A 26,819-nucleotide genomic window follows, 5' to 3' on the forward strand; every position below is an offset into this window, starting at 1 on the left:
TGCCTAGAGCATTGAGAAATTAAGGAACATGTCCAGCATCACACAACTAGTATATATATCAGAGGCAGGATGTAAACCCAGCTCTTCCTGGCTCCAAGGCTAGGGCCCTGTCCATCTCTCTCTCCTATTTGAGCATGAATTATTATAACTTAAATAATACAATTATCGAAACTTTCTATGAGAAGCAAAAGCATGGGATATAAGGTACAGAGAAGGTCCTTTACTTATATTGATAAAGGGAATTTCATTCCCTGGGAGTTCCCTATGCCCCTGAAATATCTAATTTGATTTCTATCCCTAGCTTTCCATTGGCATGGCTGGTGAAATAAGCTGGTAATCCCAAATCTGCTAACTGACTCTGGCATTCATTCCATGTTTGTATATTTGGGGAGGAGGTGGGACAGAGGAAGAAAAGAGTGGAAGAAGCCAATTTACCTCCATAATTTAATTTAAATCTGTGCCATTTCACAGATTTAAACTGGCCACAGACAATCTGCAAAGTGGAAAACCCTTATGTAGAGAATTAAGAGTTGAATGTCTCTTTTTAAACTAGGGGCCCACAATGGGCTGGGCCCCTACTTAGGAGCTCACAGCAAAAAGGAATGAGATGCTACAGATGACTGAGGGCTCCCTGCCAGAGGTGTGGAATTAACATAGTCAAGCATCTGTATCAGTACCCAAGCCAGACAGATCTATGGTAACTCAGGTAGCATCATTTCCTCATTCCTAGGAAGAGGAAGCAGGGGGCAGGCAAGCCGATTTAATTTTGAAGTTTGCCAAAGGTCTATTTAAATCTATTAAGTGTAATGAGCAAACCAGTTGAGGGAAAGTGTCAGCAGGAAACCTAGAAGGTTATTACTTCACTGCTATATTTCAAAGGGAGTAAACAGAAAGAATGAAAGAAAGAGAAAGAAAGAAAGAAAGAAAGAAAGAAAGAAAGAAAGAAAGAAAGAAAGAAAGAAAGAAAGAAAGAAAGAAAGAAGGAAAGAAAAAAAGAGCAAGGAAAGTTTTGTTTTTTTTTTTTAAATTGTGTCCAACTACAAATGTCCATATTGGGAGAAGAGGGGAGTCTTTTCCATACACTTAATGGGTTTGCAAGGTGGTTTGCAACATGCATACAACTGCTAGGGTGTGAAGAGAGAAGTTTCCAGGGATGCAGCTCACGGTAATGACCTACTTATCATGGGCAACGTGTATTCATTAACCTGAAACCACAACATCAGAAACCAAAGTATGTTTTCATTCATCAAGTCCTGATATTTACAAACACAAAGTAACAAAGATTAGTTTACCACCACTACCCCCTCAAAAACAACAGCAAAACAACAACACAGAGGCTGGAGAGAAAGCAGAATAATGGGAAAATTCATGCTGGAAAGTCAAACAGTAGTGAACCTGGTGAGGTCATGTCTCTGGGCAGTTAAGAAAATGAAGCCGCTCACCTGGCTGTGTTACGACAGGCAGTCCACTGTAGCACTCTACATCTTCTACATCTTGGTTTCTTCATTGACACAAAGAGGCAGCTGGACTAAATGATCTTTAAGGTTTCTTCCACCTTAGAAATCTGATGATTATGAGTGAAAACGTCCATCTGGCCAGGGAGAAGGGGAATTCCGGGAAATGATAGTACCTCAAACCGTCTGGGTCACCACCTATAGAGTTGCCCATGTTTACTTTGTCATGTAAAAAAAAAAGAACAAAATGGATCCCATAAATCACAGCTGTGCTTATAGTTCAGGTGCCATTTATCTGTCTGATATTTAGACTGATCTTTGCTGCATGGTGGGGTTTGTCTGTCTGCAAATCCTCAAATTGCAAAGTCCAAAACAGTCTTCTGAGAACCAACTGGCCTGGCAGGATATGAAATATTATCATCTCCACTTAAGCATCTTTTCTTGGAAAGCCTTCCAGCAACAGCAGCAACAATAGCCTTGTTTTGGAGGCTTCTACAAGGTTACCCAATTACTTATCTGTCTCTAGCCTATTCAGGACAGACTTTACTCAGGGATGCTTACTGTGTTTAGATCACAATGTGTGTTTCCTTTTCTTTGACCCAAACCCAGATTTCAGTTCAAGCTACTGATATGTGGTTGATTGGCACATTCACATATCAATGATACTCAAGTCATATGAGTTGTTCTGTGACAAAGGCTTAGGATCAGGCCCTACAGCTGGAAGGGTCTTTAAAGTCCATCTAGACCAACCCACTCACTTTGAAGATGATAGACCTCAGGGTCCAGGGAGGCTGATCAGTTTCCTAGCCCAAGATCAGGCAGGTGGTAAATGACCAGTGCATAATGGGAGGTCAGGTCCTTTTAATGGCATAGCCAGGACTCTTCCCAATCAACCATGCTACATCATGAGTCCCAATGTGTTTTTAAATTGATGTCTTCCCACCCCTATCCAAATCCCTTTGTTCTTCCATATTCTGATATCATCCTGATACTGCTGGAAAAATCTAGCATTGTTATTCAGCTTAGTGTAATGGAAAGATGGAATTAGGTTCCAAATCCTGTCTCAGTCACTAACTGGGTGATCCTGAGAAAATCACTTAATATCTCTGAGCCTTAGTTCCTTATCTGCAAAATAAAGGGGCTGCACTAGCTGACCTCCAAAGTCCAGCCCAGCTCTAATTCTATGATCCTCTGATCATACGGTTCCCTATGATCCCAAAGCAATCAAACAGGTTTTTTTTTAACTCCATATGTTGAAGAATGCCCTAGTTTCTTTCTTTGTGTGTGTGTGCCCAGTGTATTCAGTGTAAAACAGTGTAAATTCCCCCAAACACACACCTTATTTGAGATCAGGTTGTCAGATCAAGTAATTATTGATAATATCGTTATTATAGAAATGTAAGCCAATTTATGGGACTCAATCAGAAAAGTAGAGGAAAAACGGGTTCTAAGGCTGACTGTGCTACCCACTGGCCACCTAAAGCTGGCCTTTTTTTGACTAGGCTATTCTTGACCTCAATTTGACTGTCAGATGAATGGGTTAGACTAGATGTTTACTCAGGGCCATTCCATTCTGTAGCTCTATAGTTCTTTGAGGTCATTTTAAGTCAAGGAAAATAAATCTGGCTGTACCCTGACATTCTATATTGGTCCCACTCATATTTCTCAGTGTCACACAGTGCTTCTTGCCATTCTAGTAGAGGAAGTGCTTCGTTTTTCTAAGAGGATCAGTGACACCATGGAGTGATGTCTTGATTTGTGTGTGAACTGGATTTAAGTAAGGTAGAAGTCAAAATCATCAGCCTCAATCTCTCTTCCAGGATCCTCAAAGTCCAGAAGCAAGACAAATGTCAATGAGAGTGGTGATGTCCATGGGAAGTAATGGATCATCTTGGCATCTTTGATATCTAACCAAGCTCTAAGCCCTCCACGGTGCCTGCTTCAGTTGCCTTCATGGCCACTGAGCTTCTGAACCTTCTAACACACTAAAGAACCCAATTCTCATGAAAACAACATCAACAACAGAAAGACAAGAAAGGAGCTTGGAAATGGACTCAGTTATGTTACCATCAAACTAAGAATTCCATATATTTGGAAGCTCCTTAGGATAGAGTTGGTCAAGTTCAGTAAGCATTTATACAGCTCATCGACCAAACCGAACACTTTCTATGTGCCTAGAACAGAAGTGTAAAAAACAAAGAAGTGTAAGATATAGCCCCTGCTCTCAAGGATTTTTGAATAAAGTTGAGGAAATCATATGTGTAACACCAAAAAACAAACAATATGATAATATAAAATAATGGCTAAATTATGTAGTGTAAATGCTTATTTACAGTAGACCAGAAAAAGACAATCCAGAATGGAATAGTCTGCAAAAATCTTCATGCAGGAGCTGGGACTTTAGCTGACCCTTGGATAGGAAGTGCTACCACCTGACCGAATATTTTTTAGTTTGATTTGTAAAGAACAGTTTGGAAGTGGGTAGGCATTAACTAGCAGCTGTGATCTCTCAGGGAAAAGTCATTTGTGAAAACAGGCTCCATCTGAGAAGAAAAGACTCGACAGGGATATGATAGGTATCTTTAAGTATTTGAGAACTGTTATATAAGATGGAAGAGGGAGTTGATTTTTTTTTTTAATGTGCAGCCCCAGTAGCAGAACCAGGAACAAAATGTGGGAGTTTCAAAGAGATGAATTTAGGCTTGAGTTCTGGAAAACAACAACAACAACAACAACAACAACAACAAAAACTTACCATTAAAGCAGTTCAGAAGTATAATGAGCTGTCTCAGAAGGTAGAGTCAACAAGGCTGGGCAATGACGTCTAGATAGTTATGGGAGAAATTTATTGGGATGAATAAGATTAGGTTGCTACTGAGCCCCTCCCAACTGTGACATTCTGTGACTCTGGGAGTCCCATTCTGGAATGCTTTTGTGGACCTTAGGATAGATATGTAGATGTTGAAGATGGAAAAATATTTCCTATTCCCCCACATACAGACCCCTTTTAGGCATTTAACTTTGCATTTGTTTACCTCCCTTGAATTTCACCAAGAAGCATTTAAGCTGAATCACAGAAAAAGCGGCTGAAATAAAGAGCTCTGCCATCCTGCCCATGCAAAAAAATGGTACTCTGCCTTCCTGTAGCAACAATGAATGGCAGGGAAAGTTCTTTCAAGGCAGAGAACCCTAGGGAGTCAAAACTGAAGAGGACACCTCATGACTACTTTTACCCCCGGGGGACGTGTTTATTTATTTATTTTTCAGCCACATGGAGTAGATGAGTTAATTTCTCCCAACCTCTAAGCCCCAGATGGAACTACATCTTCCAAGGACCCCTTTCTCCTTTAAAAGCACAATTGTTGTTCAGTTTCTCTCAGGTACAGATTCATTAGCTCTTGACTGGCTCTCCTTGTTTGCCGACTACTTGTGGAAAAAGCCATTTACCCCGGTGAATGTCAAGGTTAGTGCAAACTGTCCTTGTCATCAGTCTCTCTGGCAGAAGGTCAGGGATAAGCTTTCCTCAAATGGGCAGCATCAAACAAAGCAGAGGCTGACTTAACTCACTGAGAGAAAGGAAGAAAGGAGGCCTTTACTCTGAGTCGATAAACATTCCAGTGGGCCCAGAGGACAAAAGATTAACTCCTCAGTTGCCATTTTGAAAACTGTGTGCTAGAAGAATCCTTAAAGGATCTGGATTTTACCACATGTAAGATATAACTTCACCTCAAAGTAATGAACTTATTATAGGTTTAATAGATACAGTATGTTGTAGAGTAGATTCTTGTTCAGAGATGACCTTTGAGGTGAACTCCTGATCTGAGATGCTCTGATGCTAAAACTTAAAAATCCAGATAATAATCATCTTCAAAATAATCACCTTGGGAAACTATATGTTCATTCTAATGATGTTGCTATGGACCAAAATATTTCTGGAACTCCTTTTCTATAATCTCCTTTAAACCCAATAAATATGGCACACAGAAAACAAGCCCCATTCCTTTAGTATCATGCCTCCACTTTCAGAGAATCCTTAAAAGTTATCCAATTCAACCTACAGCAGAATTCCTTTCTGCCCTATGGTCTTCCAGTTTCTGCATGGGCATTTCAGCAGCACTTAAGTATATAACTTTAAGAGGCACGTTATTGGACAGAAAATTCTAACTTTTAGAAAACTCTTCTTTAAGCTAAGATAAAATCTTCTTCCTTGTAAATTCCTATCCCCACCCTCTGGACCTATACAAAATAGGTCTAATGTCTGTTACAGAAGGCAACTCTTTCAATATTGAAGACCACTTGTAGATCCTCCGTAAGTTTTGTGTTTTTTTTTAATTTGTCAAACACATTTTTATTGTTACCATTTGGTTTTTCATCGCCTAAATTTCTTCCCAAGAGCCATCACTTAGGACAAAGGATAAAAAAGAGCTTAGCAGAAGCAGCAACATATTGAAAATATCGGAAGGACACTGAGTGTAGTGTTCACACTCCTCTCCCACCTCTGCAAACAAAGAAAAGGTGGGGGGAGGGGAGTGCCTTCTTATAGCTCTCTGTAGGGGCTCATGTGGCTAGTATTTTGCAGCATCCATTTTTGATAAGCTGTACTTTCTACTTGCATTGTTGTAGTCATTGTGAATATTGACTTCTTGGTTGTGCTGACTATGCTTTGCATTAGTTTCTCTCCATTTTCCCATGCTTGTCTGAAAAATTCATTGTTTCCTATAGCACACTCACAGACCACGGCTTGTTGATGGCGATCTACTTTAATAACCATTAATTTTTAAAGTGCCCATATCATATGCTAGTTGACCCCCAAAGATAAGCAGCCATCGCCATGAAGATGACTTAAATTCTAGGATGAAAATTATTAACCATTTCAGAGGTGAGGATGCAGGGGCCTCCATTCTTTAAGATGAACTGGATTAACCTCTGTGCCTTCTGAACAACTGTAAAGCCTCCCTAGTTTGGGATGATGTAGGATGCTTACAGATTTCCAGTCATTGGTTCCAAAAGCACTAATAAGATCTTCCTTTTTAGCAACTTGGCCGTTAGAAACATTTACAAATACGGAGTGGGTCTGCAAAACTTCATCCAGATCTTTTTCCATTCTGCTAAGCCAGCCCACAACCTTATTCTTGTAGCAAGGGATCTCAAAGCACTTCCCCCACTTCCAGGAGCTTCATGCTCACCAAGGCCTATTCCTCAGGCATATCTGACTGTTGGCATGAAAATAGATGTTTTGGCAGCTGGTCTCCACCCTGACGGCAGGCCTGCTAAAGGCCCAGGACCCTAGAACCAGGCACCAGGGACTCTCCCAGGGAGGACTCATAGTTGAAGCCACTGCCATGGCCACTGCTCCCACACCCCCCACCAGCAGTTTTGTTTTTTTAATCTACACTTTTATATCATTCTTGTTATTTCAACATTTGTCTCATGGCATTGTTTTTAGACCTCAAACCCTTTAGACCTCTTACCCCTCAAAATTTGTCAGTGTTCCCTCTATCGTGTTGCTAATAAGTTAGTATAATTGTTATAGGCTGGTCTGGCCTTACACCAAGCTCCCCTTACCTAGTACTTTACTTGTAACAGATTCTGGGCAGAGGACAGCGAAACTATCCCTTTCCACTTTGTAGAGGGTACACACACACACCTCAAGTGATGCAGTTCAAGGCGACATGAACTAGCCTGTAAGTAATGTCACGTAGTTGATTAAGATTGAGTTTGCAGTAAACAAAAAAGACCTTCCTGACTCCAACTCCAGTCTATCCATTATGCTCTGCTATTTGTTGTCATTAATCAGAGGATGAAGATGCCAGGAAAAAAAAAAACACTAAATGTTGCACTGTCAATATCTGGGTAGGTGGGGAAAGAGTTACCTTTCTGTTATTCCTAGATCCCTAGGATCCTAAGTTCTAGATGCCACTGCATCTAGTACTCAGAGAGTTCTTTGCACACCATCTTCTGCTATCGATGACAGGATATGAAGGGAAAGACACACTCTGAGACCACACCTGCTAAGAGGAGGAAAATCAATTTTCCATCATCCAAAAATACAGAACTGCTGGCACACAAACTAGTTGCTCCATATCCCTAGAGTTTGGACAGGGAGTCCCACTAAAAGAGACATATGTTTGGAACAAAAGTCAACACTCTCTTCGTCCTAGAATCATAAGGAAAGTGGGAAATGAAAGGGATGGAGGATGGAATGTTCCCATGTCAGTCCCCTACTCAACAGTAAATACCAGATGAAACTTATAGTAATCTTCTCATCATGATATTGGACGGGGGAGGCCTCCTTGTTAGCAATCTGTTAATTCTCCAGATACAACTAAAAGGCTCAAATTGCTAAATCCTACAGAAAGAAATAGACCATTCTTGGTCTAGTTCCTTCCTCTAGGCAGATAACTAAGAAACATTTTAGACTAGATTGTCATATTTTGGCAATGGAGGTGAACAATGGGGAAACAGGAAAGTACACATTTGCATCTCAAAGTGTCATACCAGGGGACTACTCAAGCCACAGAAACATCTGCCTGCAGGTCAAGGGAAAATCAAGTGGGTGTGGAGGCAATACAGTCATTGGTTTCAGAATTTAACTTAAAATCTATTCAGCTTATTGTCTGTGCCCACTACTTACAAAACAAACAAACAAAAAAATCACTCTGCTAGGCAACAAGGATAAAGAAAAAATTAGCATAAAATGGCTTTCAGCTTGGTAGAAAGGTGAAGGATTTTGGGTGTGGTCTGTTGCGTTTGTGGTCCAAATCAGTCAATGTTTTGGCCAGTTTTGCTTAACTGCTCTTTGATAGAAGAGAGGGCTCTTTAGGGTGGGGTTAATATGTAGGAGAATGACTATGGTATAAAATATTTTTAAAAATCAAAAAAACTTTAAAAATATATAATAAATGTCCCTGCTGCCTGAAGAATTTACAGTCTTGAAGGGGACATGAGAGGTACACAAACAATTCTGAAACATATCAAAAAATGGTAAATTCATAGAAAAAGAACCTCCCCAAAATTATTATGCAGGAGGGGTATTTCCTCCATAGAGGCACATGGCCATCCTTCTAAGACTTAGAAGATAGTCACTGAGAACTACCATGACCAAACAATTCACCACCTTCTGGCCTTACTGGCCCACATGGAGACACATCACGATCCCACATTAGCATGGTATTCAAATCATAAGATCATATATTTAGAGCTAGGAGGGACCTTAAAGGTGATCATATTTTATAAATGAAGAAAGTGTGGCTGAGAAATTAAGTAACTTGCCTGTGGTCACACAGTTTATATGTGTCAGAGTCAGGATTTTAACCAGATCTTCTTCACTAAATGTCCACATCATTTTGATGGGGTGGGCCCAAGCCAAGATCTTAGCCCCTTGACCTAAAAAGAATCTGGCTCCCATTTGTCTACAGGCCCCAGAAAACCCTTAAACCTTTAGGTTCCTTATCAACTCCCCTTATCTCCCTTTGAAAGCCCTAGCCCCACCTTTTTAATCTCATTCTGATGCCTTTCAGTTCCTTCATTATCTATTTCCATTGTCTATTCAATCTCTTAGATATTCCAATCAGAATTCTCACCCAGACCCTTTTCCCAGACCCTTCTCTGGCCACCCAAAGTTACTTTAGCATACATAAGATCTACCCTGGCCCCCATTCAGATGCTGAGAATCTCTCTTGCCCCAAAGGCTGAGCTTTTCTCATGCCTGCTTGTCCTCACCTCGCCTATATGATTTATCACTAACAAACTTTTTCTCTGACTGGAAGATTTGAGTTGAATTCATTCAGGCAGGGCCCAGCTTCACCATCGGGGGGGGGGTTCCAGCAGCACCCCAAACTTCTAGACCTCTTCAATTTCATCCAGCAATCTCACTCCTAGTCATTTTTTTCAAAGAGATACACAACCAGCACTCTGGTCAGCATGCCATGCTACTTATCAAAGGAGATCATGGGTTTTTGTGAGCACATCTTAATCCAGCAAGCAAAACCAAAATCAGAACTAGAGAAATTCAGCCATTAGTCAATGGTCCACAGACTAAAATGCCTAAATCATTCAGTTGGACATCTTATGGTCCACACAAAAAGCTACTTGACTGATTCAGTCAGAGCCACTGCTTTCCATATTAGTCAATTAAAATTATTTAGAAGGGCACTGTGATAGTCTTGTTCAACATCCATAGGAAGACAGAGGCATCATGGCACACTGGACAGAGCACTGGTTCTATGATTAGACAACATGGTTTCAAATGGTTTCCCCAGCACTTAAACCTGTGTAATTTTGAGCAAGTCACCTCATTCCCCTGGGCCTCAGTTTCCAAATCTGTAAAATTCAAGGGTTGGAGTAGATAGCCTCTCAGGTTCCGTCCTAGATCTGTTATCCTAGCAAAGAATTTTAGAGTGAAATAAGACTGGTTTCAAAAGTAAGACTCATTTGTCCAAAGCAACAGTGATGGTTTGGGCAAAATTGAACAAAGTAAAGATGATACCCGTGTCATCTGTATTTTGCGCCCTTCTCCTCTCTCAGCTGTTTTCCCTACACTGACCTCCATTACATTCTCAGTGTTCTCATTTCCTTCATTCTCCCACCTGTGCAATACCTCCTTCCTCCTTCCACCCCATATCAAAACTCATTTTCAGTTTTTTTATTCAGAAGAAAATATCAATAACTGGTAACAGGTTAATATTTTGGCCCACCCATGAGAGTTTGCATTTTAACAAGAATGATGATGATAAAATTTCAAATATAACAAGCTTGAACAAGAATTTTCAAGTATAACAAGCCTATCATGAAATTTCAAGTATTCATTGATAAATGGCAAAGTATGTCTATAGCCCACTTCTGGGAACAACTTATTCTTCCAGAAGGGATCTAGGAAGCATTGCCAAAAAAAAACAAATGCAAATCAGAACTCTGAGGTTTCAACTCATACTCAGAAAATTGGCAAAAATGGCAAAAGGATGAAATAGTTAATATTAGAGGGGTTGTGCAAAGACAGGCATGATAATACACTGTTGGAACTGTGAATTGGTCCAATCATTTCAGAAAGCTATTTAGAATTATGCTAAGAAAGTGTCCATGCTCTTTGACTGAGAGATTGGACTGTTACTTATATACTTCAAGGAAATCAATGTTGAAAAACACTACATGCCTGAAAGTACTAACAGCATTACTTTTTGCAGTAGCAAAGATCTGGAAGTAAAGTAAGCACGCTTTGATTTGAGAACGGCTAAGCAACGTATGGTATATGAATGCAATGGAATACAACTCTTCTGTAAGAAACAATGAATATATAAATACAGATAAGCATGGGAAGACCTATGTGAATTCATGCAAAATGAAGTTAGCAGAACCAGAAAAATGGTATAGATGTTAACTACAAAAACACAAATGGAGAAAGCAACAATAATAAAATGGAAACAATGCTATGGAGTTGTAGTGACTAGATCTGGACACGGTCAGTTGATAAGCATTATTATACAGTGCTCTGTGTCAGGCACTGTACTAAACACTGGGAATACAAAGGCAAAAAATATTCCCGGCCCTCAAAGAGCTCCCAAATGAATGGCTAGGAGAATCCACCTGCCCGCTTTATTCACAAAGATTCAAGAGAATAGAAATGGGATACTGTGTTGATGAGTATCCAGATGAAGCATTACTGTAAGTGTGCATTGAAATAGCCACCACATCTAATCCTTAATTACTGAATGGGCATTGCTTCAAACAAACTGAGACCTGGGAAGGACCTTAGTTTAAAAAAGTCAAAGTATCCCACTGCATCTGGGGCCATCGCAAGTCATCTTAACCTAGGTCTTGCCACTGGACTCCAGTGACTCTGCAGGAGAAAGTGAATCTGATGGCTTAGCCTACCTCTGCCTCACTTAAACTCAATTCACTTACAAGTCAAGACATCATCCTTCTGGTGTCATTGGTCATCTTCCAGAGCAAAGAGTGAACAACACCAACAACTAGGTGGAGACTGGAATACAAGGAGATTGGCTGACTAACATCAAGAAGTTGAAAATAGGCTCTATTTTGCTCGAATAAAATCACTTATTTATTCTCTATCCTCACCAACTTCTCTTCATATTATATTTCTTGTAGTGATTACCTGATCAGATTTTTTTAGGAACCTTTTCCCCAGTATAAATGGGGCCCTTTCACAGATTCTAGAATTTGAAGGAATATCGGAGGCAAGCTAGCTCAATCCATACCTGAATAAAACATCTCTTATTTACTCCTTCCTCATCTTCACCTTAGTTGTTGTTGAGGCATTTCAGTCCTGTCTGACTCTTTGTGACCCCATTTGGAGTTTTCTTGGTGAAGATACCAGAGGGCTTTGCTATTTCCTTCTACAGCTCATTTTACAGGTGAGGAACTGAGGCAAACAAAGTTGAGTGACTTGCCGAGGGTCACACAAAATTGTAAGTGTCTGAGGCCAGATTTGAACTTAAGAAGATGAGTCTTCTTGACTCCAGGCCCAGCACCTAGCTGCCCCCCGGCTTCATTTACATCTTACCCAAAACTCCACATCTACAGATGCCTTCCCTTGCCCCTCCTAATACTAGTGCCTTTCCTCTGAGATTAGCTCCCAATTTATTCTTTATATATTTTGTACCATTGTTTGCACGTTGTTTCCCCCCATTAGATTGTGGATTTTGCCTTTCTTTGTATCCCCGGTGCCTGGCACATATTAAGGGCTTAATAAATGCCTCTTGACTAAAAATTGTCTTCTACACCAGTGGAGTCCAACTCAAATAGAAATGGGGAATAATAATCTGTATGTAAGGATCCCTAAAGGCCATATATTGATATAGTTTTAAAATCTAATATTATCTATGTTTTATATTATTTTTATTTTGTTAAACATTTCATATATATATACATTATATATACATATATATACATATATATATACATACATATACATATATACATATACATATATACATATATATACATATATATACATATATATACATATATATACATATATATATATACATATATACATACATATATACATACATATATACATATATATATATATATATTTCAAATCTGGTTCAGGCCACATTTGGAATTATCAGAGGTCACAATGTGGGTCACTGGCCATGTGATTGATGCCTCTGTTTTACACCATAATGGACAAGTTACCGTTCAGCTTTTACTTTAAGACTTCTGGTGAGGAAGAACTCACTACTTTTCAAGTCACCAGTCAACTTTTTTCATAGCTTTAATTGTTAGAGTTTTGTTGTTGTGGTTGTTATTTTGTTTTGTTTTGGTTTTTTGAACTTGACATTTATCCAATATTTGTCCTCTTTCAATTTCTACACATTTCTCCTAGTTCTGACTTCTAGGGTCAAGGAAGGAGTCAAGAAAGGGACAAGTATTTATTTCACACCTATTAAGTGCTAAGCACTTTACAAATATTATCTCATTCAACTGAAGCAAAACAAGTCAAATTCCTCTCTCATGGAATAGCCCTTCAAATGCCTGTACACAGCTGTCCTGTCTCCACGGCTTCAATACATCTCTGCTTCAGGAGAAACCTCTCCAATTCCTTTGCCTGTTTTCATATGGTTTTATGGTTAGATCCTGGTTTGTTGTTTCAGAACTCCATTTAAGAAAGGTTCATCTAACAACTGAGATACTGTTTGTGAAAGTGTTTTGAAAACTGTAAAGCACTTTTCAAATGTAAAGCATTATTATAATGTACAGAGATGTAAGAGTGACATTTACCAAACTAATAAAACACCTTGGATACTGTAATGTGCATCCTATCCTATCATCTTTGTGGGGGCTAAGTGGCATGGTGGATAGAGCGCTGGGCCTGGAGTCAGGAAGGCCCAAGTTCAAATCCATTGTTGTACACTTACTAATTTTATGGTCCTGGGCAAGTCACTTAACCTCTGTTTGCCTCAGTTCCCATATCTGTAAAATGACGATAATAATAGCACCAGGGTTGTTTTAAAAATCAAATGAGATAATTATTATAAAGTGTTTAGCACAGTGTCAGGCACATAGGAAATGCTGTTTGTTATTATTATTATTAGCATTATTATTACGCATTTTGTGTGTAAGGAAATGTCATCAAAGAAAGATACCAAGTAAAGATCTGAAGCCTTCATCTTTGAAAACCCCATTTATATGACTAACATTCTTCTCCAACCTCACATGTGATTTTCTTTCTCTGATTTGTTTTCCCATCTTGCCTGACATATTTTATGTCCCTTCTGTCTTCTCAGAAGTGCCACTGGGGGAGTGGGGGTGGAGGATGGAGGGTGCGGGGGGGAGATGGGGAAGGCTTTGCAAGAAGTTCTTGCTACCACTAATGAATGAATGGACGACTAATTACTTGGTAAATTCATAAACACAAATCTGCATCTGAAATTGCCTCAGAACGAATCCAGAACATATGTGCTCGTCCTTGCTTATATTTGCAGGTGGCATCGTACACGGCTTTCCATTTGTGTATGGGCAAGTTTGCTATTTTATTTACACAAACCTGGCTACATGAAAGAAAACTCATTACTACATTTATCTTACCTTCAGAACTACATTTGGTATACAAGAAATCAAGGAAAAACTTCTGAAACCATGCCTTCCACATGTGGCTGTCCTACTTGTCTCATATACTTCCCCATAATCCATGAGCAGATGGAAGATGATTAAAGGTAGAGCTACACACAGGGTTCACAAACAAACACAAAGACTTTCTTTTAGGGAATACCCTTGTAGTCAATGCAGTGGGAATTGTACCTGAGACTTCATCAGTTTCTACCAATGATTTTGCTCCTGTTGGACCAAGCCCCATTTTTGTTTTCCTTATTAAATACTGTGGCTTATCAGACTGTGATTTCTCAGTATTGGAGATTGGATTTTCACTTTAGGCCAGATACAGAGGTGTCTCTCATAAACTGCCTTTCAAGAGAAATCACAATTTTAAGGGTCCATGCACAGCCATTTTGAATATGCAACTATTTCCCCTGATGAAAATTAGCTGCCAGTAGCCCCCATTAGCATACCCATTTGCAAATTAGTGTGAGAAAACTGATTTGCCTGACTACTTTTCAGAACTTAGCACTCAGTGGATGCCACTGCCAAAAAATACTACAAATCTCTAAGACCCACACAATCAGCCAAAGAGGAACAAGAGATCATTCTTTAATATGGCATTGAGTACTGAAGTGCCTCGTAGCCTCCCCCAAAGATACATGCCTTCTCCTCTTTGGGAAGAGTCTTCCCCCAACCTACCTGCAGCACATTTCCCATAGAAAATTCCCAGGCCAGCCCTAACATACTGTCTTGGGTCTGCTGCAAACATTAGAGAGGTAATAGCACTATCATGGAAAGAACACTGGGCTATGAGACCAAAGAGACTTGATTCTAATTCAGGTTCTCTTGTGAGGAAGCTGTGATCTCCCCTTCTCTAAGCCTCAGTTTCCTCCCTGATAAAATGATGAGCCTGATCTAGTTAGTGCTTCTTAAACTGTGGGTCATGACCCCATATGGGGTTGCAAAATATTTGGCAACAGATAAAGGTTTCTGAATACGCAACAGCAATGACCGAAAATTAATTCAAAATTAAATGTAATGAATCTGAGGTGATTCTGGCAGCACTTGCCCATGTTGCATCATACAACTTCACTGCAGCCTTGGTTCTGAACACAAAGCATGTGCACTTTGCACTGCGCATGCCCTCAGGCCAAACAACGCCAAAGAACAGTTGGGGTCATAAGTGGAAAAAGTTTAAGAAGCCCTGATCTAGATAACCTATAAAGTCCCTGTGCTCTAATATTCTGAGTCTATTTACTGGTGCATTTGGCCCCAGGCCTTGCAATAAGTAGATTTGGCTTCCTTATCTGCAAACCTTCTCCTTGGAAGACTGTATCATTCTAGTAGGTTCCCATCCCTTAAATTAGACTTGACATTCTAGTTGGAGAAAACAGAGCTAAACTCAGTCCACATTCCTCAGCTTCCCTGATTTCCAAAGGGAACCCAGATCAGCTATCTGCATAAATTGTGTATATTATTTTCCTTTGCATCATCATGTAAATGGTTTTTCAGCACCATGAGGAAACCGAAACTTTCACAGCTAAGAGATTCCCATTGAGCTGTCCTACTAAGCAGAGGGAGGTAGTTCATACTATTTGCCAGGAATTCCCAAGCTTTTCCAAGAACAAGAATCCATTTATGACATCAAAACATTTCACAGACAGGCCCTCCCTCTACACAGTCATAATTGCATTATTAGTATCTGTTGGTGGATACTGCCCCAAAGATACTACAAAATAAGTAAGACCATTAAATGCATGCATGTCATATTAATCACAATATGTACATATATTTGAAAAAGTAGTCATATATATGGAGAAAGAGAGAGAGAATATCATTTATTCAGAGTAAGGAAGGTCATTTCACAGAATCATAGAATCTGAGAAGAAGAGACTTCAGAACTCATCCAGCCCGATCTATACCTGAAAGGAATCGCCACTATAACATACTTCAGTATGCTCATTCAGCTTCTTCTTAAGGAACTCCATTTAGGAGGATCTCACCACCTCTCAGGGCAGCTCATTTCACTTTTGGACAGCTCTCTTTGTTAGGAAGTTTTTTGTTTGTTTGTGTTCCTTCAATTATGCCAAAATTTGTCATCCTTTGCTCCTGGTTCTGCCCTCTAAAGCCAAAATGTTACAAATCTAATATCTCCTCCCCAAGGTAACTCACCAAATGAACTCAAAAACAGTTAACATATGCCTCCTAAGTTCTAACTTCTTTAAATTGAACACCCTCATGTCCTTCAAATGGTTATTAACTAGTGTGAACTCAAGGCTCTCCAACTTCCTGGTTACTCTTTTATAGATACTCTATCATTTAATAATGATACTTCTGGATTCACATATGAACTCTTGGCCCTCCAAGCTCGTGAGCTAATTTAAGAGAAATGTTCATGGAGAATAAATTTAATGTATTTGGCTACTACACAAACTCTCTCTCTCTCTCTCTCACTCACATATATCAATATTTACATTTCAATAGGAGGCTTAAACTGTAGAAGCGACCCCCATTTCTGAAATGGGGCTCTGTTTCAGGGCTCCCACCTTGAATGGAGAGCTTGAGGTACCCTGGCAGGATAAGCATTTTGGGTCTGATGAGTACTCAGTAAACCTGCCTATTAAATCTACTTGTGAAGACAGCCCTGTTCCTCATGACTCATGGGTCATTTCATTGGTATTGGCATCAGAGAGCTGCCTTAGCTTTAAAGGATATTAGTGTTACCCCAGCTCCCTGACCTTCCCTCTGTCCCATTTACTGACATTTCCTCCTGCCTCCTCTAACTTTGCTCTTGCTTTTCAACAATGTGGGTAATTCTATTAACTTGACAAATTTAAATTCTCAGAAAGAAGTCATCTGAATTTCAAACCATGTCACCTAGCTGTGGAAGGCATTCCCAATGGTGAGGCGACAGGCCTTGCCAAAAGTATTTTAGGTCAGGGCTATCAAACATCAATAGAGGATTGCACATCATGATAACAGTCCAGCAAAATGGGGAAAGAGAGGGCAGTACACAGGAGATAGTAAATCATAAACTGGACTCTAGGAATGGGTAGTAAATTAAATTGGACAATATAACACTAATGTCCATTTGGGAATGGGGAATGGAGCCAAAATCAAACCAAAGGGAATGTTAGGTCAAAGGCATAGCAGGACCCCCAGAACAGGAAGGAACCTCAGAGGTCTTCTAGCTTAATCCACACCTAAATAGGAATCCTTTCACTTCCACTGATGACAAATGGTGATCCAGTCTTTGCATGAAATGAAGGCCTCTAGTGATGATGTGCCCACTCCTTCCTGAAGTAACCTATTGTATTTTAGCAAAGTAGAAAAACACTGGCTTTGGAGTATAAGGACCTGGGTTCAAATCCAAGGCTTTGTTTCTTGTTACATCTTAGACGTTGGACAAATCACCTAATCTCTCTAGACCTCAATTCCATCATCTGTAAAAAGCAGGGAGAAAGGAAGGGAAGAAGGAAGCAAGGAAAGGAGTGAAGGAGGAGTGAGGGAGAAGGAGAAGAGAGCGAGGAAGAGGGAAATGGGAAGAGAGAGTTTTGAGTATTTACAATGCACACTGTGCTAAGGGGATACAAAGAGAAATCCAAGACAATCTGCTCTTAGTAAGTTCACATCCTAATAGAGGCAAAGAACTGAGATAGGAGTTGCTAGTCAGGTTGAAAGGCCCATAGTTCTTAGGGTGTAGTGTTAAAGAAGATGATAATGCATCTTCTTTAATTTCCAAATCTTAATAAATCCGTATCAGTCAGTCAGTGCTAGGCCCTGTGCTAAGCACTGGAGATACAAAGAAAGGCAAAAACATTCCCTGCCTTCAAGGGACTTACAATCTAAAGGGGGAGAGACAAGCATAAAAATAACTAGGTACATGAAGTTAGTTCCAGAAGGGGGGGGGTTGATTAGATGGCCCAGGTCATCACTTCCAACTATAAATCTATGATCTTATGCACATCTGAATACTCTCTGGCTTTTTTATGCCCTTCCTAAAATATGAAAGCCAAAACTAAGTACGTATTACAGATAACCTATAACTCAGGAGAAGTATAGTAGGTTATTCCCCTCCCTAGTTCTTACACAGAGCATAAATCTGCCTATTTGCAAGGTTTCATGCATTGCTCCTAATACCACTGAGGACCACAAGTCAAGATACATGATGAATGCTTAAAGTAACTTTTCTTTTTTCCTAGTGCAAAGAGTTTTAGGCTTTTTTTTTTTGTAAAAGATCTCTATAATATTTCTAAATGGTCAAGCTAATTGATAGAAAGGGGACTTTTGGAGTTGTAAAAGTATGAAAGATGAGAGGGGATTTGGCAACCTGGTTTCATAGTGTTTCGCATAATCTTGGAATAAGAAGGAAACTCATTTTGCCCAACCAGTACCTGAACAAAATTCTACTCTCCAGAATATTAATAGTTTCCTTGGCTGCCATAATATGTAGCCGACTTATATTGAGCATACAGAACAATAAATTCAATATCTCTTTTTCATATGAACTACTATCTATGCACTGTTTTGTACTAATGAAGTTGATTTTTTGAACCATAATATAACTTTACATTTATCTTCATTCAATTTCATTTTCAATCAACAATCATGTATTAAGCCACATGCTATTCCATGCCAGTTACTATGCTAGGTACAAGGGACATAAATAACAGAGAATAAGAGGAGTTCCTTCTCATGGAGCTTATGTCTTGTCAGGAGAAAAAGCAGTATCCATATAAGCATGGTGATCAACCAGCAAAGAAGATGGAGAAAGATGTAGCTACTATAATAGGTAGGAGAAAAACCAGGAGAAAGCAGTGTCATAAGAACCCAGAAAAGAGAGAGAACCCAGGAAAAAATGTCTGCATTGCATTTCAGTTTGACACGAACCATATCAAATGCAAGGAAGACAAGGACTGAAAAAATACTTTAAGACATCTAATTGAGAGATTATTAGTAATTGGGGAAAGTATTTTCAGTGGAGTGATAAGTTCAGAAGCCAGATTCCAAAGAATCAGAGCTGATCTAATGGTCTAGGAGGGGTGGGGAACCTGAGACCTTGAGGCCACATGAGGCCCTCTAGTTTCTCAAAGTGCAGCCCTTTGACTGAATCCAAACTGGATTCAGCTTCCCCACCCCTGTGCGAAGATTGTTTTGAATCCTGACTCTGTCACCTAGTGTCTTCCAAAGAATAGTTACATGAATGAATGAATAATGAATGAATAAATGAAAAGCATTTATTAAGTGCTATGTGCCAAATACTCTGCTAGGTTCTGTAAATACAAGTAGAAAAAGAACACATTCCCTACTCTTAAGGAGCTACCCCTATCATTGTGGGAGACCATACACACACAGGAGGGTTCAGTTACAAAGCAGACACAAAGATCTGGAAGCTCCAAAATTTCAACAATTTAACATCAAGGTCTAAGAGTTCTTAAGGTTTGTTTGCTTTGTTTTGTTTTATTTTTCTCTACTAAAGAAATACAAGTGTTGTCATCACTCCATAACTCTTCACATTGCAGTACAAAATCCTGATAGCCCTGCTGTGGTTATGGTATAGGAGGAAAGGACAAGGGATAGTAGGGGAAGCCACACATGATCCATGGAGGATCATGTAGCAAAGATCATAGCTCCTACCAGCATGGACTTGTCCCTAGTTCTTCTGGCTACCCTTATGCTGGACAGAATACCCAGGCTCAGTCTGAAAGATAAAGCCAGGATTTGAATTGCCATGGATCTGAAACTCTATTTTTTTATTAAAAAAAAAATTGATTAATTTTACATGTACTTATGATTTACCTCTCCCAATCTATTTATCTCTCCCAGTAAGAGAGAAGAGAAGAGAAGAGAAGAGAAAGAAGAGAAGAGAAGAGAAGAGAAGAGAAGAGAAGAGAAGAGAAGAGAAGAGAAGAGAAGAGAAGAGAAGAGAAGAGAAGAGAAAAAAAAAGCTAAAGCAATTATTGGCCATGCCTGAAAACGTGTCTCTCTCTCTCTCTCTCTCTCTCTCTCTCTCTCTCTCTCTCTCTCTCTCTCTCTCTCTCTCTCTGCTTTTTAAATTAATCGCCTCTCTGACAGAAGCTGAATGGCATGTTTCATCTTCATTTCTCTATACTTGGAGTTCATCATTGCATTCATCAGAGTTCTTAAGTTTTGTTTTTCTTTTACAATGCTATGGTCATTGTATAACTCATACTCCTAGATCTACTCACTTGGCTCTGCATCAGTCCATAGGAGTCTTCCAAATTCCTTCTGAAACTAACCATTTTGTCATTTCTTAAGGCATATTAATATTTTATTACATTTATATACTATACCAGGAGTACTTAGGGTCTATCAGAGTATGTGCTTTGGTGGAGCACTCCAGATATCCTAGTGCAGTCAGGGTAGTCTGGGACAAGGGAGGATAGTCTTCCTTTGTGCCAAATCTGTTTAGGGCCTTCCAGGCACCCAAAAGGTAAGAATGTGTGGAAGTGGAAGCTATCATCCAATGATACCTGAGCCATTGACTTAGCCTATGCAGAAAGAGTTTTCCATTTGGTCATATGAGATGTAAGTGCTAAGATTAATCTGTTGAAGCACTGCAATGAAATATAATATATCCAAGCAACAGCTCTCTGTCAGGGAAAACATGAGTACTAGCTAGCTAGGAAAGAACTGAAGGAAGATGCTTTAGAGCATCATCAAATATTAGTTAACAAGTATGTGGCACTGTGTGTGGTAAATCTAAACAATGCTCTGAAGACATGTAGCCCTACAAATCCACTGTACAACAGAAAGTAAACTATATACAAAAGGCAAACTTCCTGGAATCCACAGTTTCCTTCAAGGTTCAGCTCAAGTGCCCAAGTCCCATCTCCTACCCAAGGCCTTCACTGACTCTTCCAGTTGCTAATGGTGTTCTAAAAAAAAAAAATCCTTGATATTTACGTATTTACTTACTAGTGTACATATTATTTATTGTTTCCTTTCAGTAAAATGTAAGCTCCTTTAGGTCAGGGACTATTTTGTTTTTGTCTCTAGATGTTATAACATAGCACTGTGCCTGTCACATTGTATTCATTTAATAAATGCATATTGAATTAAATTAAATCCTTGAGTGATAGGGAAAAACTCAGCAAGGAGTGAGCAGTTTAAGAAAGGAAGAAAGCTTTCTAGGCACTCATTTGGCATATTATTTAAAAAAAAAGCTTTGCAATGTGAGTAATTTCATGCAGGAGTGTTGTACTATCTCTCTGCAATGTTTAATAAGTTTGTGGATTGGTTGGTTAATGGACACCTTCATCTCATTGTTTCATTGCAGTATAGGTAATAATGAAGTCTCTACTTTCCCACAATTTACTTTTCTCTCTCTGGGGAACTGACAGAGAGGATCTAAGTTTAGAAGTTTTCAGGCATATTTTTCTGGTGTCTAAACAGCCAAGAAGGTGCTTAGATAACAGAAAAAATGAAGTTAATCAGGAGTTCGCAACCATTTTTGTGTCATCAATAATAATAATAATAATAATAATAATAATAATAATAATATCTAGCATTTATCCAGCTTTTAAAGGTTGCAAAGTGTTGGACATACATATATTATCTCATTTGATCCTCATAGCAGCTCTGTGAGGTAGGCTTTATTTGCAGATGAGGAAACTGAAGCAGAGGTTAAGTGACTTGCCCATGGTCACATAGCCAGTAAGTGTCTGAGGATAGTAAACAAATCAGTGTCATGAATCCCATTGGTAGCCTGGTCTAGCCTATGGATAACTTCAAAGAAATAATGTTGTAAATGCATTAAATTAAATCGCTATGATTACAGAGGAAACAAATTATATTAACAACTACTTATCAAAACATATTAATAAGTTCATGGATCACAGGTTAAAATACCTGAGGGTAAAGTCTCTTAGAAATCAGGCATTTCAAAATTAGAAACTCCAGAGAACAAACTAGACTATCAATGATCATACTCTTACTGTGGTCAACATTGTCATTTTTGGATGACTCCAATTCACTAGTCTACATTTTGTGTTACTGCTAATTGAAATAAGTGGCTAATTTATTTATCTCTCATGCACCAAAAAACTTGTTTTCCCATGGAAGCTTTTAGTAATTGTTTTTTTATTCATATCCTTAGGTCTACTTGCTGTATCTCTTCCTATAGATCAAATCTATTCCATTTGATAGAGGAAATAGTCACAGAAACTGATTCAGACATGTTTCCCATATACTCTTCATGTTTTCCTGATTTTTTTTTTTACTTCATTGAATCCTTTCAATGTCTGAAAGGAGTGTAGAATTGTATTTTGAGAAGAGGATAACCATGCTTTCTTGGTTTCCTGTTCTCTTACCTTTGATAACTAAATTTATTTGGAGGGGATCCAAACAGAATGAAAGGGAAGGTATAGTCTTTATACTTACTATATTTAATAATAATAATAATAATAATAATAGAAGTTATATAGTGCTTTAAGGTTGGTGAAGTGCTTTACAAATATTTCATTTTGATCCTTGTAGCAACCCTAGGGATTAGTGCTATTATTAGCATCCCTATTTTAAATATGAGGAAGCAGCCAGACAGTGAATAAGTGACTTGCCCAATGTCACACAGCTATTAAGTGTCTGAGGTCACATTTGAACTCAGGAGTTTCTGACCTTTTCTAGGTCTAGCACTTTATCCATTGAACCATCCAGCTGCCTTGTGTGCTTAAAGATTTGAGGTTTCATTTTGGTAAATGATTAGTGTGATAAGGTATCATGAGGAGGTACAAAATTCCAGGGCTATCACCTGTGGGCACTGATATTACCAATGAACCATCTCTTTGACCTTGACTTGGAGTCAGAAAAATGCAAAAAGACTTTTGAAGGTTGTTTTTTGGGATAAAGTCTGAATTCCAACATGTTTAATATCTTTAAAAAAAACTTACTGTGTTTAAAGCTTAACATTGAATACCCACAAGCAATTAAACTTGCTTAGCAAATATTTGCATTTCAATTATTTTCAATATATAAACTATAAATGTACTTTTTCAGTCATCCTTTTAAGGCCTCATGATGATTCTTTGTTTAATAATTTTCATTCACTTTTTTCATATGACAGTAGCTAGAGGGTACTTTATTCTTTTCATTCTGATTATTTTGTTTCACAATATTTAATAAAGACCTTTCTCAATTTCTTCTTATTCCTCATACTCATTAGTAGTATAGCAATCCATTACATTAAGGCACTACAATCAATTTAACTATTCTATTATTCTTGGTTGTTCTTATTTCGCCTTTTAAACATTATGTAGAATAATAATAGCCTGGCAATCTTAGACAAATTGTGCTTTTGGGTTTGTCTGGGTTTTTGGTTTTGGTTTGGTTTTTTTTTTGGCTAAGCAATGGGATTAAGTGACTTGCCCAGGGTCACACAGCTATTACGTGTTATGTGTCTGAGGCTGGATTTGAACTCAGGTCCTCCTGAATCCAGGGCTGGTGCTCTTTCTACTGTGCCACCTAGCTGCCCCCTGCTTTTGGGGTTCTTGAAAGTATATTTCCAACAACGAAATTACTATAATGCTTATTAGCAGTGCTGAGAGCACAAAATCTGACTTTTAGTAAAGAATTAACTTAATTGATGTTAAAGTTCTTGGCATACCATACTGAGTTCTAAATACTTTATGTGTAGCTATATATTAAAATAACAAAATGCATATTATTACATGTATGTATAAGTATGTACACATTTATATGTTTGTATAGGGGTACCCTGCTTTGCATATATGTGTAGATAGAAAGATTCTTTCATTCCTTTAAATCAAAAGATAAAAGGGTCTGTATCTCACTATCACATACTTTAAATCATTTAGTTCCTTGCAGTATTAAATGTAGCAAAATGCCATCTCTTATGAACAGGCTTTGTCCTCCTAAAAGAGTCACATATTAGAGTTCTTTGAAATTCCCCTCCTCCCCCCACCCTGCCCCTCTGCTAAATACTTTTCAAGAATGATAGAAAATACATTTTTAGTGCTAATGCCACCTGCAGGCTGAAGAAAAGCAGTTGCAAGCATGCTGAAAACCTTAGCTGCTTCTTACAATGAATTTCTCCAAATTCCTATCCCCAAAGACTGCCTTTCAACAATAAATAAGTTTGTAGATATCTTTTTTAATATGTCCATTATCAAAACTACATTTTAAAAATCAAACCCTGAAGCCTGCAGGCTTTCTTGATTTCCTACATCCATCATGTTAATACTCACACCTAGGAAAATGTCAAAGGGCCTTTCCCAGAAAAGGATTGCTTTGGACTACTTAAAACCAGCATGCCAAAGGAGCTTCCTGTTTTGTCAAGTCAAGCTGGACTTTCCTCTTGATGGCAGAAACATAACAAGAGAGTTATCTCCAATCAGTTCGACTCTACACAAATTATTTCTTAGGTCAATCAATCATACTGTACAGGTAGGATTTTAGTCCTTATATAGAATGAATTTTATTTGAGTTATATCATATCAGTCCCATGCCTTCTTAAATAGGTAATATCTCTTAAGAAAATATACGGTCATCCTCTCTAATTAATTTCTTACTTGCTGTCATTATCATAGCTCTAGTATGATAACTAACATTTATATACCCCCTTAGAGTCTGCAAAGCACTTTAAATATGCTAACTCATTGGATCCTCAAACCAACCCTTTGGGGTAGGCAGTGCTATTGTTGTTAGCCCCATTTTGGTGAGTAAACCAAAGTTCTGAGATGTAGTGCCCTGTTTATCAGCACACAGCTACAAGTATAGGAAGGAAGATCTGAACCTAGTCTTTAGCACACTGCCTGGAACACAGCAGACACTTAATAAATGTTTATTCACTGACAGAATTACTCACTCCAAGACCAGAGTTCTTCCCACAATGCAACACCGCTTTTCAGTTGATTATGAATAATGCCTGGCCTCACTAGAAGGAGAAATGGACTACAGGGATTCTGCCAACTCTAAAAACCCACCATAATCTCTTTTCTTATATTTAAACAGAATAAATTAAAGTAGGAGGGAAAAATCTTATTTCAGGTTATTTGATTTTTTTTAAATTCCAGTTCATGTTAACAAACAAATTGCCATAGACTTCCTCTTTTTCACCTGAAGGACATGTAAATCCACGTAACAACAGTCTGCCATGATATTACACTGATGGTGATGACATAATGTCCTAGGGAATGGCAAGAATAGTCTGGGAAAGAATTTCTGAGCTCTCATAGGTAGCTAGTAATACATGCAACACCTATTCTACTTCTAATAAAATTATTGTAATTAAGACTGGAGATGAAGGACCTTTATCAATTACCATACCTTAACTCTAAACAGATCCCCACCTTCCTCAGCCTGGAACATTTTTATTCCTATGAATAATGATAAAATGACTTCCAAGAAGTGTCTGATTTCAGCCTAGATAACATTAAAAGGGAGGTCTCCGACTAACTGAGAAATAGAACAGAACAAATGAGAATATTTACCATTTGCTGGGGGTTTGGAGGCCTAAATTACAAAAAGACCTCCATCGTTTAACCTCAGACAGCGAAGAAATCACAAATGGAGTAAGTATGATGGAGTATAGAGTTAGATTGTGAGTCAGAGAACTTGAGTTCATATCTCAACTCTGCTCCTTAGTACCTGAGTACCTGGCTCTGGTCAAGTCACTTGGTTTCTGGGTTGGGTCTGGTTGACCTTTAAGGTCCATTCTAACTCTCAATGGTATGTATCGTAAACCAATGCCTGGTAGCCTAGACCCCTGTAACTTGCCCCAAACAAAAAAGAGAGGCTACCCACAAGGTAGAACCAATTTAGAGATTCTGAGGCCTAATATTGCAGAAAAGCTCAGACACTGCTACAAATACGAACAACATGTGGTATTGTTGCATTAGCTTAGTTAAAAAGTTACTAACAGTATAAAGTCTCATACTCCTGGCCACGAAATGATCACCATCTGAGGTTGGGAGGGGATGATTTTGCTCTCCCTTTCCCATCTGCTCATCATACCACAGCCCAATATTCTTGATCAAATGCACAGTGGGGGCCTCACTTTACGGGTAAGATCTAAAACAAGGGTATTAACAGAGGTAGTTCCCAGTTCTTTCTGGGAAAACCTAAGTACTATGGGGCAACATCACTTCTACCCACTTAAAATGAAAATGCTATCATCACTGTCTCAGAATCAGCAACTCTATAAAAATACCCCTGGTTTAGTCCTGTGAGGAATGTATTGGCATTTGGATGTGGGTGTAGGGTGGGAAAGGAGGAGAACAAAGTTTATAGAAATGAGCTATATCTTTACAAGGAATTGAAGAAAGTGTCTTGCCTAAGTAATCCAATTATTAATTGCAATTCCGGTCAGTTTTTGCAACAGCAAACATTTCTGGATGGACAGGCTGTTCAACAGTATTTCTGGAATGAAGTCTGCATCCTGAAAAATGAGACATCACTAGAGAATCGCGGTGGGCGGCATAAGCTTTTCAAGGGCATGCCCCCCTCCAACTTTTTGGGGCAATAACTCAGATGCCCCTGTGCCTTTAAGACCAGATGGAGCTTTACAGATCCAAAAGGCACCATGGAATTCACCCATGTCATTGTCCTCCGAAAGATCAAGCCCTCATTATGTACTTGATACAATGGCTCATTTGAAGTAGTTTACATATTTCTCCTTCTCTCTCTCTCTCTCTCTCTCTCTCTCTCTCTCTCTCTCTCTCTCTCTCTCTCTCTCTCTCTCTTTAAGGTGCAGACTCCTTTTTTGCTCTTATCATTTGTGAATGACAAAGATCTATCTGGAGATGAACACGCTGAACAAAACCTTCATCT

Source organism: Phascolarctos cinereus, unplaced genomic scaffold, assembly GCF_003287225.1.
Source record: "Phascolarctos cinereus isolate Bilbo 61053 unplaced genomic scaffold, phaCin_HiC Scaffold_2;HRSCAF=192, whole genome shotgun sequence".
Lineage (NCBI taxonomy): Eukaryota > Metazoa > Chordata > Mammalia > Diprotodontia > Phascolarctidae > Phascolarctos > Phascolarctos cinereus.